Source organism: Artibeus jamaicensis, unplaced genomic scaffold, assembly GCF_021234435.1.
Source record: "Artibeus jamaicensis isolate MK-2021 breed Jamaican fruit bat unplaced genomic scaffold, CSHL_Jam_final contig_332, whole genome shotgun sequence".
NCBI lineage: Eukaryota > Metazoa > Chordata > Mammalia > Chiroptera > Phyllostomidae > Artibeus > Artibeus jamaicensis.
The window spans coordinates 3,948,586-3,966,204 of record NW_026521788.1 but is presented as its reverse complement, the minus strand read 5'-3'; positions in this window follow the sequence as shown (position 1 = coordinate 3,966,204).

Genomic DNA, 17,619 nt, shown 5'->3' with positions numbered 1-17,619 from the left:
AATTTTGTAAAGAATTTTGGTCCTGGCTGTGTAGCTCAAATAGTTAGAGCATCCTCCTGATACACTAGGGTTGCAGGTTCAATCTTTGGTCAGGGCACATACAAGAAGCAACCAATGAATACATAGATAAGTAGAACAACAAATCAATGTTTCTCTCCCTCTAAAATTAATCAATAAAAAAAGGTTTAAAATTTTATAAAGAACTTAATGCCAAATAAATAAACAATCTAATTAAGAAGTGGGCAAAAGATCTGAGTAGACAATTCTCCAAAGAGGACGCACAGATGACCAATAGACATATGAAAACATGTTCAACATCATTAATCATCAGAGAAATGCAAATTAAAACCACAATGAGATATCACCTCATACCTATTGGAATGGCTACCATCAGTAAGTCAACAAACAGGTGTTAGCAAGGATGTTGAGAAAGGGATGTGGGAATGCAGTTGGTGCAGCCACTGTGGAAAACAGTATGGAGTTTCCTCAGAAAAGTTCTTATGACTTGGTGATTCCACTTCTGGAAATACATACCCAAAGAAACAAAAAAAAAATCAATTTGGAAGAATATATACACCTCTTGTTCACTGCAGTGTTATTTACAATAACCAAGATTTGGAAGCAGGGCAAGTGCCCATTTGTAGATGAGTAGATAAAAAAAAATGTGGTACATATACACAAAGCAATACTACTCAGCTGTGAAAAAGAAGGAAATCTTACCTTTTGCGAAAGCATGCATGGAACTGAAGGCTAAGTGAAATAAGCCAGTCAGAGAAAGAGGAATACCATATGATTTCACTCATATGTGGAATCGAATGAACGAGATAAACTAACAAACAAAACAGAAACAGACTCATAGATACAGGAACCAGCTTGACAGATCTCAGAGGGGAGGGAGATAGGAGAGCTCAGTGAAAACGATAAAAGGATTAAGCAAAAAAACCAACCCAAAAAACCCTCATAGACACAGACAACAGTATGGTGATTACAAGAGGGAAAGGAAGTTGGGGTAGGTAGGTAGCCAGACGGACAAATGGTGATGGAAGGAGACCTGACTTTGGATGGTGAACACATTATACAATACACAGATGATATATTATAGAATTGTACACCTGAAACCTATATAATTTTATTAACCAATGTCATCTGAATAAATTCAATAAAATTTTTAAAAGGTCATGTGACTCCTGAAATGCACTGAGAAGGGAAGAGTATCACTTCTGTCTATTCTTGACAAAAAATGCATAATCTAACTTTAATCATGAGGACATGAGAAACACCCAATTTAATGTCAACTTCTGGCCAAGATGGAGGTGTAGGTGGATACACTGTGCCTCCTCCCACAACCAAAAGAAGGATGAGGACAAATTTAAAAACAGAAACAACCAGACCTGGCAGAAAATCAAACTGTATGGAAGTCTGACAACCAAGGAGTTAAAGAGGAAACATTCATCCAGATGGGTAGGAGGGGCAGAGACAGGCAGCAAGTTGGAGAGGACTGGAGGCAAGGTGGCAGCTGGTGGAGCAGGTGGTCTGACATTTGTGTGTGGATAAGCCGGGAGTAACAACTGGGGAGTGACACAGACCAAGCAACCCAGGGTTCCAGCATGGGAAATAAAGCCCCAAAACCTCTGACTGAAAAAAAATCTGTGGGGATTGAGGCAACAGGAAAAACTCCCAGCCTCACAAGAGAGTTTGTTGGAGAGACCACAGGGTCCTAGAATGGACACAAACCCACCCACCCAGGAATCAGCATCAGAAGCACCTAATTTGCTTGTGGGTGGTGGGGGAGGGGACTGGAAATCAGCGGAGAGTTCAGCATTGTTCCCTTTGGGACTCATTCCTGATGCACAGCACTACAATGAAGTGATATGGGTTGCCCCACCCTGGAAAATACTGAAGGCTCGGCCCCTTACTATGTAATAGGCACGCTGAGAAAAAAAAAAAAAAAAAGGCCCAAATGGAAGAACAGATTAAAACTCCTGAAAAAGAACTAAGCAAGGAGGATATGGCCAACCTATCAGTTGCAAGGTTCAAAACACTGGTAATCAGGATGCTCACAGAAATGGTTGAGTGTGGTCACAAAATAGAGGAACAAGTGAAAGCTATGAAAAGTGAAATAAAAAATATACAGACCCTTCACAATAGTGAAGGAAACTGGGACTCAAATCAATGGTTTGGACCAGAAGAAAGAAATAAAACATTCATCCAGACCAGAATGAAAAAAACAAGAATTCGAAAATATGAGAAGAGGCTTAGGAACCTCCAGGACAACTTAATTGTTCCAACATCCGAATCATAGTGGTGCCAGAAGGAGAAGGAGAAGAGTAAGAAATTGAAAACTTATTTGAAAAAATAATGAAGGAGAACTTCCCCAATCTGGTGAATGAAATAGACTCCCAGGAAGTCCAGGAAGCTCAGAGAGTTCCAAAGAACTTGGACCCAAGGAAGCACACACCAAGGCACATCATAATTACATGACCCGAGATTAAAGTAGGAGAGAATCTTTTTTTCTTTTTTTATTGATTATGCCATTACAGTTGTTCTATTCCCCCCTTCATTCCCCTCCACCCTGTATCCCTCATCCCCACCATTTCTCCCTTTAGTTTATGACCACGTGTCTCAAGTTCTTTAGATTCTATATTTCCCCTACTATTCTTGCCCTTCCCCCTATCTATTTTCTACCTACCGTCTATGCTACTTATTCTCTGTACCTTCTCCCCTCTTCTCCTCCTCCTACTCCCCTGTTGCTAACCCTCCATGAGATCTCCATTTCTATGGTTCTGCTACTGATCTAGCTGTCCTTTTAGTTTGCTTTTGTTTTAGGTGTGGTTGTTAATAACTGTGAGTTTGCTGTCCTTTCACTGTTCATCTTTTTTATCTTCTTTTTCTTAGGTAAGTCCCTTTAACATTTCATATAATAAGGGCTTGGTGATGATGAACTCCTTGAATTTGATCTTATCTGAGAAGCACTTTATCTGTCCTTCCATTCTAAATGAAAGCTTTGCTGGATAGAGCAATCTTGGATGTAGGTCTTTGGATTTCATGACTTGGAATACTTCTTTCCAGCCCCTTCTTGCCTGTAAGGTCTCTTTTGAGAAATCCGCTGACAGTCTGATGGGAACTCTTTTGTAGGTGACTGTCCCCTTATCTCTTGCTGCTTCTAGGATTCTCTCCTTCATTTTAATCTTGGCTAATGTAATTATGATGTGCCTTGGTGTATTTCTTCTTGGGTCCAACTTCTTTGGGACTCTCTGAGCTTCCTGGATTTCCTGGAAGTCTATTTCCTTTGCCAGATTGGGGAAATTCTCCTTTATTTGTTCAAATAAGGTTTCCACTCATGGCTGTTCCTCTTCCCCTTCTGGTACCCCTATAATTCGGATGTTGGTGCATTTAAAGGTGTCCTGGAGGTTCCTAAGTCTCTCCTCATTTTTTTGAATTCTTATTTCTTCATATTTTTCTGTTTGGTCATTTTTTCCCTCCTTCTGGTCCACTCCCTTGATTTCAGTCCCAGTTTCCTTTTCATCACTATTGGTTTCCTGTGCAATTCCCTTCATTTCAATTAGTTTAGCCTTCTTATGTTCCTCTAATTTGTGACTAAAATTAACCAGTTCTGTGAGCATCCTGATCACCAGTGTTTTGAACTGTGCATCTGAAAGTTTGGCTATTTCTTCACGTCCCTTAGAGTTATGGGCTCTGGGGCTTTGAGATCTTATTGAGCCATATTTGGTCTGTTTGCACCCGTTAAGTAGGAGGAGCAGAGCTTTAGGTGTTCACCAGGGTGAGGCCGCTCAGGTCATTGGATTGTGATGCTGTATGTGGGGGCGGGGTCAGAGTGGGGAAATGGCGGCCCTCTCTGCTGCCTTTTGCCACTGGGGCCTGCTCCGTCCAGTCTCACTGCCCACTCCCTCCCCGGTCTATCTGCGCACAGTCAACCTGCTGCCCTACACCCTTGCTGGGTCCGCTGGTCCCTCACTGGGTCGCTTCCTGGGTCATTCACTGGGTCCACCCTTTGCAACCCCACGTCTGGGATCCATGCGCCTGAGTCTGCCTGACTGAGTTTTCCTGTGCAACCCCGCTCCGCCAGCAGCTGGCTTCGCCCCTCTTATTGGTCAGGCTGAAATATTCGTTGTTATCAGACTTCTGAAAAGTTCAATTTTCTGTGTTCTGGCTGTGTTTTCTATTGCTAATATTTTGTTGTCTCTAAACTTGGTTGTGTGAGAAAGCACGGCGTCTCCACCTATGCCTCCATCTTGGCGGAAGTCCTAAAGTAGGAGAGAATCTTAAAAGCAGCAGGAGAAAAGGAGACAGTTATCTACAAAGGAGTTCCCGTAAGACTATCAGCTGATTTCTCAAAAGAAACCTTATAGGCAAGAAGGGGCTGGCAAGAACTATTTGAAGTCGTAAAAGGCAAGGACCTACATCCAAGATTACTCTATTCAGCAAAGCTATCATTTAGAATGGAAGGACAGATTAACTGCCTCCCAGATAAGGTCAAGTTAAAGGAGTTTATCATCAGTGTTAAGCCCTTATTAGATGAAATGTTAAAGGGGCTTATCTAAGGCAAAGAAGATAAGAAACTATAAACAGTAAAATGGCAACAAACTCAGAACTATCAACAACTGAACCTGAGAATACAAAAACAAACTAAGCAAACAACTAGAACAGGAATAGAATCACAAAAATGGAGATCATTTGGAGGGTTATCAGTGGGGAGGGGGATGAGAAGAACTGGGTAGGGGGAAGTACAGAGAATAAGAAGCATGAATAGTAGGTACAAAATAGACAGGGGGAGGTTAAGAATAGTATGGGAAATGTATAAGCCACAGAACTTACAGGTATGACCCATGGACATGAATTGGGGGGATGCAGGTGGAAGTGGGGGAGGGTGGAGGGGAATAAAGGGAGGAAAAATGGGACAACTGTAATATCATAATCAATAAAGTATATTTAAAAAACATAAAAAATAAAGAAAAATACCCAATTTGAAAAACTTTCTGCAGAGTAACTAGTCAGTAATCTCCAAAAGTGTCAATATCATAAATGACAAAGAAACATTGAAGATCTTAAATTGAAGAAGACTAAAAAAACTTGAGAGTTAAATGTGTGTATGATCCTAGATTGGATCCAGGACCATAAAAAAAAGAGTGAGACAGAAATTTGGGTAAGATCTGTGTATTATTTAATAGTATAGTATCAAAGTTAATGTCCTGATTTTCATAATGCAGTATCATTATGTAAGTTGTGAACATTTGGGAGGCTGAGTAAAGGATACATGAGAACAGATTTTTGGTTTTGGTGATGAATTTTGTTTTGTTTTATCTTTTTTGTAAGTCTGAAATTATTTTAAAATGAAAAGTTAAAAATAAAACCCTAATATCCCCAGTCTACCTGTTAAGGTTGTTTACCTATCAAAATTAGGGCTGATCTGAAAGTACTGTAAGTACACCTCCACCAGCTTCCTCATCTGCTCTGCATTCTGTGTTCTGTCTCTCTCTAATAAGCTGCCACATTCCTTTGTCCAGATGGCACTATGCTCAGTGGTGCCAGACCTAAGAAAGAGCTATTTATACTCCAGATAGCATAGACTTGTATATTCATTATGACAATTTTCTGGCAAATGAAAGAATGTTTTGTGCTAACAAAATCAATGTATTATAGCAGTTTACCATCATATGGAAGTAAAGTGTCTTGGGACAAACACTTTTTTTCCTAATTCACATAAAAACACAGGATTGGCTAGCAGTAGCCTTGTATCGCATCCTCTCCAAAGCCACTGCCTAGGTACAACCTCTCCTCCTGTAGGTTAGGTCTAGTCACAGGCCATCTCCATGTAGGAGGAATAACCACTTTCTTCATCCAACCTTCAGCGATAGAATGAAAACCTTCTCTCAGATTTTAAAATGTCCTGAGATGTTATGTCCCTCAGCTGGTCATTGGAAGATTACATTGACCAGACAATATTTAAAAAGGAAATACAACAGTTGTTAGACCTCAGGTTGTAAAATACATAGGTAATTCTCAAACTTTTCCCCAAAGGTCTGAACAGCAGAGGAGAGTTACATCAGATAGGATGCTTTTGGCTGCATGTAACTGAAAACCCAGCTCAAACTAGTTTAAACAATGAGTAAGTTTATTAACATGCAGACTAGAGTTCAGAAGGGCTCCAGGTCCAATAGCATAAAGGCTTCGCTCTATTTCTTTGATATTCTCTTGCTTTAGTCATCATTTGTGTATCAGTTTTGTCTTCTGATTAGAGTCCTCATTGTTAATAAATGGCTCAGAGGAGAAATGGGGACATACTGTTTTTATTCATGTTCTACAAGAGAAAAAGAAAACCTTTCACTCAACCGTGCTATAGAAACATTTTCCTTGAGTCTGATAGGGCCAACTTAGGTCACATGGCCACTCCTCTGCCAGTAAGAGGTAACCTCTCAAGGGAAAGCTGTACCCTAACTGACTGAAGTCTGAGTTCCTACACCATTCAGTGACAAGCTGGTGGGATTACCATAAATGGTTTAAAGTAAGCAAGCCACACTCCAAAAGCTGGTGATGAGGTTAAATTCCTTTGAGTCATGAGCCTTCTGCAGAAAAAGTAAACACCTGAACAAAAATCAGGGCTTGGTCAGGGAAAGGAGTGGGTCAGTGGAAGCTGAAGAAGTGAATTCCTGAGTCTTGTGAACCTAAGGTGTTGATCCAATATGATGCCATTTCTTCTTTTTAAAGAATGGGTTATACTGCTATGGAAAGTAGTATGGAAGTTCCTCAAAAGATTAAAAATAGAACCATCATATGATCCAGCAATCCCACTGCTGGGTATATATCCAAAGAAGTTGAAAACAGGATCTCAAAGACATATTTGAATACTCCTGGTCATAGCAGCATTATCACAATAACCAAGAGGTAGAAGCAACTCAAATGCCCAGCAACAGATGAATGACTCAACAAAACAGTAAAAATGAAGGAAATCCTGTCACAAGCTACAGTATGAATTAACCTTGAGGACATTATGCTAGGTAAACCAAGACCATCACGAAAAGACAAATATTATATGATTCCATTTATATGAGGTATCTAAAGTAGTCAAGTTCATAGAAAAAGGAAATAGAATGGAGGTTACCAGGGGTTAGGAGGAAGGGAAAAGAAAAGTTGTTCTCTATTGGGTATAGGAGTTTCAGATTTGTAATAGGAAGAAGTGCTGAAGATGTCTTTCAGAACAATGTAAATATACTTCACATTACTAAACTGCATACTTAAAAATATTATGGTGGGTAGTTTTATGTTATGTGGGTTTTTTGTAATAAAAAATACTTTTTTTTTTAATTTTGGGGGAAAATGGGTCATAAAAGCCCCTTCATAAATCCATTTTTAAACATAAACGTCTCCCACAAAAAAGAAATAGATACAGAAGAGAAATAAAACTCACATCAAATAATGCAAAAGAAAAATAGGAAAAATAATGCCAACATGATCAATAGTAAAGAGCTGATCTCTTGTTTTATTATATAAAGGGCAAGCCAAGGATAGACATACTTAAAGTGGAACAGGGGAGCAGATACTCTGTCCTGGAAATTCTTCAATGAAAGCAAAGAAAGGTTTGGTTTGGTCTGTTTTCTTATGTATTCACATGGCACTGCTTTCATATATATATATATATATATATATATATATATATATATATATATATATATATACACACACACACACACACATATACATATATATACTTCCAAAAGATATAACATTAAGCATTACAAATGACCATCCACAGTCCTGTCAATGCAGCCAGCATCTATAATTCACAAATATGCCAACAAAACCATTTTCTCTCCAATCACATTTCATTTAATTTTTAAAACCCTTTTTCTGCTTTGTCTTCAAAATTCATGCATATTGATAGTTCTGTTTCATAGTATGTGTGGGTTGGATTTATGTTAGAATGAATCTCCTCTTTTAATTTTGTAAAAAATTGACTACTCTAAGAAGATATTTATCCTGCAGAGGGAGAAACCCTGGCACTTGGCCACATACACCAGTGTCAGCTTGAGAGGCAGAGCATGGGATCCAGAAAAAAAGATTTCCTGGAAGACGATCCCTCTGTGTCCAATGATGGGGAACTACCGTGTTTTCGGACTATCAGATGCACCCCCCTCCCAAATTTGGGGGGAATAATGGTTGTTAATGTTGCTGTTGAGTTCTGTTTACATTTACATTGGTGAAATATTATGTTATTTATGTTATTAAATATTTTACCACGTTTGGCTTCAAAAAAAATTTTCCCCTATTTTCCTCTTCTAAAACCTAGGTGCATCTTATGGTCTAAAAAATATAATAAGAAAATTTTCCTGTTTCTGAAAAAAAAACTGGATTATAATGTGGCCCCATGACAGACTCTTAGACAGCCATTAAACAGGCTCCTGAAGAGCCCCTTTTATGAAGGGTGGGAAAGCTTATTTTATAATAATAAGTAAAAAAGGAGGGAATGCAACGTTGACCCTGACTATAAAAGAAATAGGCAATAGTAACCACAGTGGACATTTGAAATGTGTGTATGAAATGAAACCCCCCAAATAAAAGAGATGAAAAGGTTAACAGTGGTCTTCTTTGGGTGGAAGGTCGTCAGGAGAGAGTTTTTCTTTGTACTCTCAGTTTTCTTGGATTTTTTCATTATTTATACAATATTATCTAAAATGTTTAGTGAGGGAAAAGTGAACTGCGGTAAGCACAGGTAGGTCCAAAGTTCTCACTTAAGAAAACCGGAATATACTCATCCCCATTTAGCTGTTCAGAGGACTTGTGCCTCCTCCCCCATTCCTGCTTTTTTATTTTTAACATGCTTTGACAGTTGAGGTCAATATAAAAATACTACTGTAAACATATAAATAAGGATAGAACTAAATTTAAGAGATGGGCCAGTTTTCTCAGCAACTTAACTCCTTACCTATTTAAAAATTTACCTCTGAGTAATAACAAAAAATTCTTACTAGCATTGCAAGTAAATTAATTTAAAACAAAATGAAATTCTTGATTGTCTGAAACAGGGTTAAAAGTATTCCATCTGGAAATATGAAGTTATCATTCAAAAGGATATAATACAAAAATCCCCCGAAAGCACATCTATATGTGAAAAGTCATTTTTATTTTACTTCTCCCTTACACGATGCATGTCTTACAATTTGAGAAAATGTCTGGATTTGTTTTGTTTAAATGATCTTTAAAAAAATATATATTTTTTAATTTTTAGAGAGAGAAAGGGGAAGAGAGGGAGAGAAACATCAGTTGTTTGCCTCTTATAGGCACCCTGACCAGGGACCAAACCTGCACCCAGGCATGTGCCCTGACTGGGAATCAAACCAGGTACCTTTCTCATTGTGGGTTGGTGTCCAACTAAGCCACGCCAGTCAGGGCTAAAGGCTCTTTAATAGTGTTGTCATTCAGTTTCCAGCAAGCACAGGTTTGCATAAGCACAAACCATGTGGAAATTCCAAGATTAGAATAATTTAGATTCTGTCCTGGAACACACTGTGTTTATCTAGCGTAAGACTATGGAATGTTCCCCTGTAGGTGAGACAGTTCCAGGTTTGGATTGCAAACTTGAGTCCCAGGATCTCATCCGCTTGTGATCTCCACCACAGGAATCACAAGGTCGCTCTCAGCTGGGACCTGCAGCTGCCACTCTCTGTCCAGGATCACCCGCCCTGCAACAGTGGGGTTGACCTTCACGTGTGCACGCCATTTAGGTGGCGTGCGTAGCCCTGCCTCTTACCCCTGTCGGAGTGATCTCTTGGATCAATCTCTTAATTTCTGTGGCAGGTGTATTTATTGAAAATCTATTTTTCATATTCTCCACCTCCTCTGCTCACCACTTCCTTTTTTTTGTTGTTGTTTTTTGTTTCGAAGGATAGTTACTTTATGTATTTGTATTTGATTTTTAAAAAATTATTTGGGTAACAGGTTAACAACATCTAAGTTTCAGGTACACAATTCTTTTTTTTTATATTGCTGACACTATTACAGATGTCCCCCAACCCCCTCCCTCCCGTGTTGACCCCCTTCACCCCGCCCCCACCTCTAAACATCTCTAATCATCAGACAGATACAAATTAAAACTATAATGAAGTACCACCTTATGACGGAACATTGAAGGTAGGTGAGTGTGAATATTCAGAAGGCTGGCTCCAGAAATTTAAAAAGACTCATGGGATCAAGTATCTTTTTTGTTTTTTTAAAGATTTTATTTATTTGTTTTTAGAGAGAAGGGGAGGGAGGGAGAAAGAGAGGGAGAGAAACATGGGTTGTCTCTCCCTGACCAGGAATAAAGCAGGTGACCTTTCAGTTTGCAGGATGAAGACCAACTCATGTAGCCACACCAGTCAGGGAGGGATCAAGTATCTTCAAATCTGTGGTAAAAAAGCTTATTTTGAAACTGCTGAAATTATATTGATAAATTTGCCAAGATTTCTCCAGCCTCTTCTTTTGCTAAGCAAATTTACAGTGCTGATGAAACAGCTCTGTACTGCTGCTGCATTCCTAGAGAAACCTCAACAATGGCTGACAAAGGGCACCAACAGATTTCATAGATGACAAGCAAAGACTGACTGTTCTTGGTAGTGTGAATGCCATAGGCACATGCAAGATAACATTTGCATTGATTGGGAAAAGCCCATATGTAAGATGTCAAAGAGATGTTTGCAATTTACCTGCGCATTATCATGCAGACAAGAAAGCAGCAGCTGAATGGTGCTGAGCACCACTGAATGCCGTGGCTTAGGTGGTTGGTTCAACCCCCAGAGCGATAGTTGTTGGTTCTATTCCACATCAGGGCATGTGCCTGGGTTGTGGGGTTTGGTCCCTGGTTCCCAGTCAGGGCACCTATGAGAGGCAACTGATGGATGTTTCTTTCCCTTTCACTTTTCTTCTCTTTCCCCCCCTATAGAAGCAAATAAATAAAATCTTTAAAAAAAAGCATCAGTTACAAGAGAAGTCTTTTCTCATTGGTTCCATAAACACTTTGTGCCAGCAGCATGAGCTCATTGCAAGTAAGCTGGATTGGAAGACAATTGCAAGATTTTATTGTTCTTAGATGACTGTTGTATACATCTAACTCCTGAGCTCTCTGCCTCTTCTGTGAACCATGAGTGGTATCTTTTTCTCTCTTTCTGTAGACCAAATACCATATAAATCACTCTGCTATTTATTCTAGGTCTTATGTAAAGTATTCCTGTCCCAGAGTCTCATACACAATGTAGAAACTTTGGCAGATTCATTAGCAAAGGTCAGAGTTTAGTGCTCATACGTCCTTGACAAACATCCACAGATTTCTGGTGGAAGTCAATAATTATTCATTCCTTTGTTACTGGGATCTGCTTATTACTAAGCAGAGAGAAGCATAGTGTTAAAAAAAAGTGAATCATTAGTCTTTCTTCACTTCAGAATAATATTTTTTCATAGCACATGTGTAATGTTGAGGAACAACAAAATACATAAACCCATAGCATTAGAAGGCGTCCCCAAGACCCAGACTCCAAGTGGAAATAACGGCAGGTCCCTGGGCCAGAAACTGCACACCTGAGCAGAGGGAAGGGGTCTCTTCACCTTCGCTCCCCTGCTCAGTCCTTTTCAGAGTTTGTCAACAGGACAGAAGTCTCCTGAAATTTACTGTATTGGACAAAGAAATTTTGGGAAGGCTATTGTCTGCCCATATTTGAGTTGGGATATTTCTAGCAACAGAGTCTCACACCCCTGGCTGTTGGACTGACGTGGTCAGTAGCTGAGCCCCACGCCGGACAACGTGAAGAAGTCTGGGCCAGAAGAGGGTGGAGATGCTAAATTTATAGTCATTGAATATAGATGTTCCCTTTTGTACCAAATTGTCTGTTTGGTACTTGTCTGCCTAGTCACATATTGCCCCACAATGAGCAATCAAAAAGAAAAAAAACATGAAAGAAAACAGCTCATTTCAAATATGTCCCAAACATTCTCACAAATTTCCCCTGCATATCCATTCATTTGAAAGATTTTCTATTTGTTTTTTAACTGTTCCACAAATTGTACATCACAACTGTGACTCATCATTAAAATATATTTTGGGAATCCTACTAGAATATTTCCTTCAACTGAGAATTCATTAGAATTTTGATTGACTTTTAAGTTTCTGTGGCTTGGGCCCTATTTCATGTGTTATTTTATGAATTCTTTTGGGGGAGCAAGCTTTTCTTTTGCATCATCCCTGTACTTGCTTAGCTCTTCAACAAACATCTAACATGAACTGTCGTGAAAGGCTGAAGACTGTTGATTCAGTCCCAAGTCTCTCTCTCCTTTCCTGTTAGTTCAAGAGCAACCCTTTGGGCTGAGGAACTTACAAAAATGAGTGCACAGTTCCTGTAATTCCAAACAGGTATAAAATCTAGCAAATAGATACAAAATATGCATAAAATCCAGTGAGGATTATTTCCCTTAGGGAAGGAAGATATTTTATTTGTTAGGTTGGGGCTAGATCGTTCTATTATTTTTCTACATTGGGCTCTCCTGTTACATTGTAATAGTAACTACCATTTACTGGGTGTCTCCTGTACCTAAGAGAAACTGGCGCTTAAGAAACATCACAGTCAGAAAGGTCGGTTGACCTTGCCCAATGTCACAAACTTTAAAGTGACAGAGCCAGGAATCCACTTGCGTATTTGACTGTGTAGCCTGCTTACTGCCTGCCCTCCCCGCACCCACCCTTTACTTCAACATATTCTTTCCTCTGCCTAGAGCAAACATTTTGTATTCCTTCATTATAGTCCATTCTCTTACTTTATAAAAGAAAGGTATATGGGCAATTCTTTCAGGGATCATTTCTATAGTTCGTTACTAAAAGAAAGGTATACCCTCACTCATCTGGAATCTTCTATCGTGTACTGTCCCAAGGAGTAAAATCTTCTTACCGGCCATAAAAGGAACAATAATTCAAAGAATTGGTTTTGGGGGAAGTCCCTTTGAAAAATTAGTCAAAGCACGTAAAAATCTACCTAATGCTTGTCTTCCTTATACATATTTCCATCAAAGGCAAAGTGCTGCTTTAGAATCAGGGTATTTTTCCCAGTGTTGGGATATATTCTGCATTTAGTTAGAAGGGCAGTGGGGGTGACCATGCCTCTCTTTCTTTTGGACTACTATAAAAAAATGCAGTGCTCTTGAGAGAGCTCAATGGTAGCAAAGCAAAGACAGCACCAAAAAAAAAAAACTTTTTAAGAAAGCAATTCTTTCCAGCTATTTTAAAGGTACTCATTCCAGCCCCGACTGGTGTGGCTCAGTGGGTTGGACATCATCCCGCAAACTGAAAGATCACTGGTTGGATTCCAGGTCAGGGCACAGGCCTCGGCTGCAGGCTTAGGCCCCGGCGGGGAGTGTGCGAGAGGCAACCAATTGATGTTTCTCTCCCACGTTGATTTATCTCTCTTTTTTCCCCAACCTTTCCCCTTTCTCTAAAAATAAAATCAATAAAATCTTAAACAAAATTTTCTCATTCTAGCACTTGTCATTAGGTGAAAAGAGAAGCCCCTGCAAACAGCCCAAATAGTAATGGTAGAAACACTGATTATTTTTTAGTGTAACTAGAATGATTTTTAAGAAAAGTAACTTTTAAAAAAGATGTTGGTTAATACCCACAGGTAAACTTTTTATAAGATTTCTTTCAGATTATTTGTACATAATCCAATAAGGTAGTTAAATCCTATTTTTATCAAATTGGATCATGTAATATTTATTCCAATTACAGTCCATTTCCATTTTATCTTCTGAATTATTTTTTAGTATCTCCCAATAACAGCCCTTGAATTTGCTAGTTGCGTCCTAATTAATTATTAGGCATGTGACAGAGACTGGCTATACGCTCTTCCTCGATGTGCAGAACAAACACATTTCCCATTCTTCCCTGCAGTTAGGTTAGGGCCACATGCCTGGGTTCCTAAGGAATATGAGCAGCAGTCATGCACACCACTTCCAGGCCTACCTAGTAAGAAACCCCACTGCACGATTGTTCAAGCTCTCTCTTTCCCTTCTTCAAGGTCAATACTGCAGATCACCTCATAAAAGGGTCCGTCATTATTCCGAAGGCAGCTGCACAGGAGTCACTCCACATACACTGGGACTACGAAGTGAATGAGAAGTAAAACTGTGTAATTGTGTCGGGGATTTACCATATAAACCATAAGACATAAAAAAATTATTTGTGTGACTATTTTCTCAGGATAATAAGAACTAGATGCATAGAAGAGAAATCAATACATTGCATGCTATGGGTGCCTTAAGGAGTTCGGGGTTAATTCTCTCTGGGAATCCTGGATTGAGAAAGGATTCTCAATTAGACTGAAGGATTTTTTTCCTTTTAATTTTTAAAAAATATTGTGTTTATTTTTAGAGAGAGGGGGAGGGAGAAAGTGAGGGAGAGAAACATCAATGAGTGGTTGCCTCTTGCACGCCCCCTACTGGGGACCTGGCCTGCAACCCAGACCTGTGCCCTGACTGGGAACTGAACTGGTGACTTCTTGGTTCATAGGCTAGCACTCAGTCCACTGAGTCACACCAGCCAGGGCTAGACTGAAAGCTTCTTAAAGGTAGAAACATCTGCCCCATAGTAGGTGCTTGATAAGTATTTGTTAAACCTGTTATACAAACCTTTGTAATCTATATACTCAGTTTTTGGATGGAGAAAGTAGCTACTTTATTCTTGCCTTTGGAGGTGGCTTTGCAGCAGGAGCTACATACTCAGTCTTCTTCCTTTTTTTCCCCCTTTAATTTAGATTTTATTTATTTATCTCTAAAGAGAGGAAAAAGGAGGGCAGAAGAGAGAGTGAGAAACATCAACATGAGAGAGAAACATCCTTCGGTTGCCTATTGCAAGAACCCTAACAGGGCATGGAACTCATAACCTGGGCATGTGCTCTGACCAGGAATCAGGTGGATGACCATTCCCTTTGTGGGACGATTTCTCACCAACTCAACCACAGCAGTCAGGGCTCAGTCTTCTTTTAGTAGAATTCCAGGGGTTGTTGGGTCCATACTTTGAGGAGACAGGCGTAGCTAAGGTGGTCTGACTGGTGCCAGGTCCACATGTTGAGAGGCAGTAGAATGCAGTGGTTAATCGCACAGACTCTGGAACCAGATATCAATTCCAATTCCCCTCTTTATTTTTTATTCAGATTTAAGAAGTTATTGTTTAACATGGGCTAGATACTTTTATAAGTATTTTACAAATATTACCTGATTTAAACTGCTTAACACCTCTATGTAGCAGATATCTGTACTATTCCTGAATTGCTCCATGCCTCAGTTTCCTCCTCTGTTAAATGGGGATAATAATAAAACACCTCATAGGGTGACTGTTAGAATTAAATGAGTATAAAGTGCTCAGAATATTATCTGGCACACACAATGTTAGCTATTGCTACTGGTAGAGATTGACCCGGTTAGGAGATCAGCTTGAGGTAAATTAATCTTTTCATCTTATGCCCACTTCAAGGGCAGAGATGCAGTTATTCTGAATGGGAAGCAAATCCTGAGCATCTTCCAATCAGGTTGACCCTATTTTTCTACAGGAAAACTCAGTGGCTTGTGTTGAAATTTAAAAAGTGTAGAAAAGACACCTCTGAAATCCAATTTTCTGCATCTGCTCTGCCACCTCCCAAGTCCACAGTATCATCTTGTCTTACTAGGACGGCTACAACAGCTTCATAACTGGTTCAAGAGCATCCTCCTTGATTGCCTCTGTTCTCTGCTCCAGATTAACCTTTTGAAAACACAGAAGTAAATTGGATTGTTCTGTGCTCATGCTTAAAACAGTTGAGTGGTTTCTCATTTCTCCTAGAATAAGGACTCAAGTCAGTAACTTAGCTAAACCTTGTAGGATCTTGCTTTGGCCCATCCTTCCCAACTCACTCCTGGTTAACCGTCCGAATGGTCTCCCCCTGGAAACTCCTTCCCCACAGCCTCCCAGACACATCAGCCTTCATTCATTATTCAACAAATAGTTTTTGATCTCCAGGTACTTGAGGGGTCATTGAAGATGCATCAGTGACCAAGAGAAACAGTTCTTGTACTCACAGAACTTACATTTTAGCAGGTAGGGGAACAATAATGATAACACCACCAGACAAATGCAATAATTGCTAGTGGTAATAAGAATGAAATAGGAATTGAGCTGGCAAATACAAAGGGACCCACTTGAAATAAAGTAGTCAGGAATTTTTTTTCTAAGAAGGTAATATATACAATTTTATTCTAAAAAGTCATTAAAGGGTTGTAAGCCAGGGAGTGACATGATCGCTTCAATTTTGAGAAGGTTAGTTTGGTCACTCTAATGAAGAATGGTCTGAAGGGGAGCAGGGTCTGATTCAGGAAACGAACTGGGAGGGTATGGTATGGTCTGGGCAATGAAAAGAGAAGAGTATTTATTTCACTTATAAAGACAAAGTACAACACATATATTTGTTTATGAACTAGATTAGGGTGGGGAAAGAAAAGGAGAACTCAGAGATGATTCTTGGCCTGACTAGTATGGCTTAGTTCATTGGGCATCCTCTTGCAAAGCAAAAGGTTGCTGGTTTGATGCCCAGTTGGGGTACATGCCTGGGTTGGGGTCATGTGAAAGGCAACAGACTGATGTTTCTCTTACACAGTAATGTTTCTCTCCCTCTCCTTCTCCCTCCCCTGTCCCTCTCTTTAAAAATAAATTAAAAGATGATTCTTTTGTCTCAAGTAACTGGGTATATTCCTGGTGGTGTCATTTACTGAGACAGAGATTAGAGAGAAGAGGATTTGAGTTTTGGGATGAAAACTCAAGTCCCACATTGAGTTTATTAAGTATATTAAGTTAGAGATGCCTGCTATACACCCAGGTGGAGATGTTAGGGGGGCACTTAGATATTTGCATGTTTGGAGCTCAGAGGAGGCATCTGAGGAGAATAAGGAATTTAGGGCATCACCAGTATAAAAATATTTTTGTACATGGGAGTTGATGATGTTGCCAATGGGAGACTGTAGAGAAGAGAAAAAGGAGGGCTCAGAACTGAGCTCTGAGGACTACCATAATTTAGAGTTTAGGCAGAAGAGATCGAAAAGGAGACTAAGAGACCTGGCTGGAGTGGCTCAGTGGATTGAGTGCCAGCCTGCCTGCGAAGTAAGGGGTTGCTGATTCGGTTCCCACTGAGGGCACAAGCCTGGGTTGTGGGCCAGGTCCCCAGTGGGGTGTGTGCAAGAGGCAACCACAACCACACCATGGTGTTTCTCTCCCTCTCTGTCTCCCTCCCTTTCCCTCTGAAAATAAATACATAAAACTAAAAAGAAAAGGAGACTAAGAAGGGTGGCCAATGAGGTTAGGAGTAAACAAGGAAAAAATGACTTTGCTAACCTAGAAGACAAATTAAGAGTTTCAAGGCTGAAACATTTAACTGTGTGGATATTACACTCAACTCTGGAATGCTCCTGGGAGCTAGAATAAGGCAGAGAATCCACTGAATTTTGTATTTATTCTCCCCCCAGGTATTATGTCCCCTAGGCCTGGAATGCTTTCTCTTCTCTTTAAAAATAAAAACAAAACAAAACTTAGTTAAGTCCTAATGTCTCTTGGAGATCCAG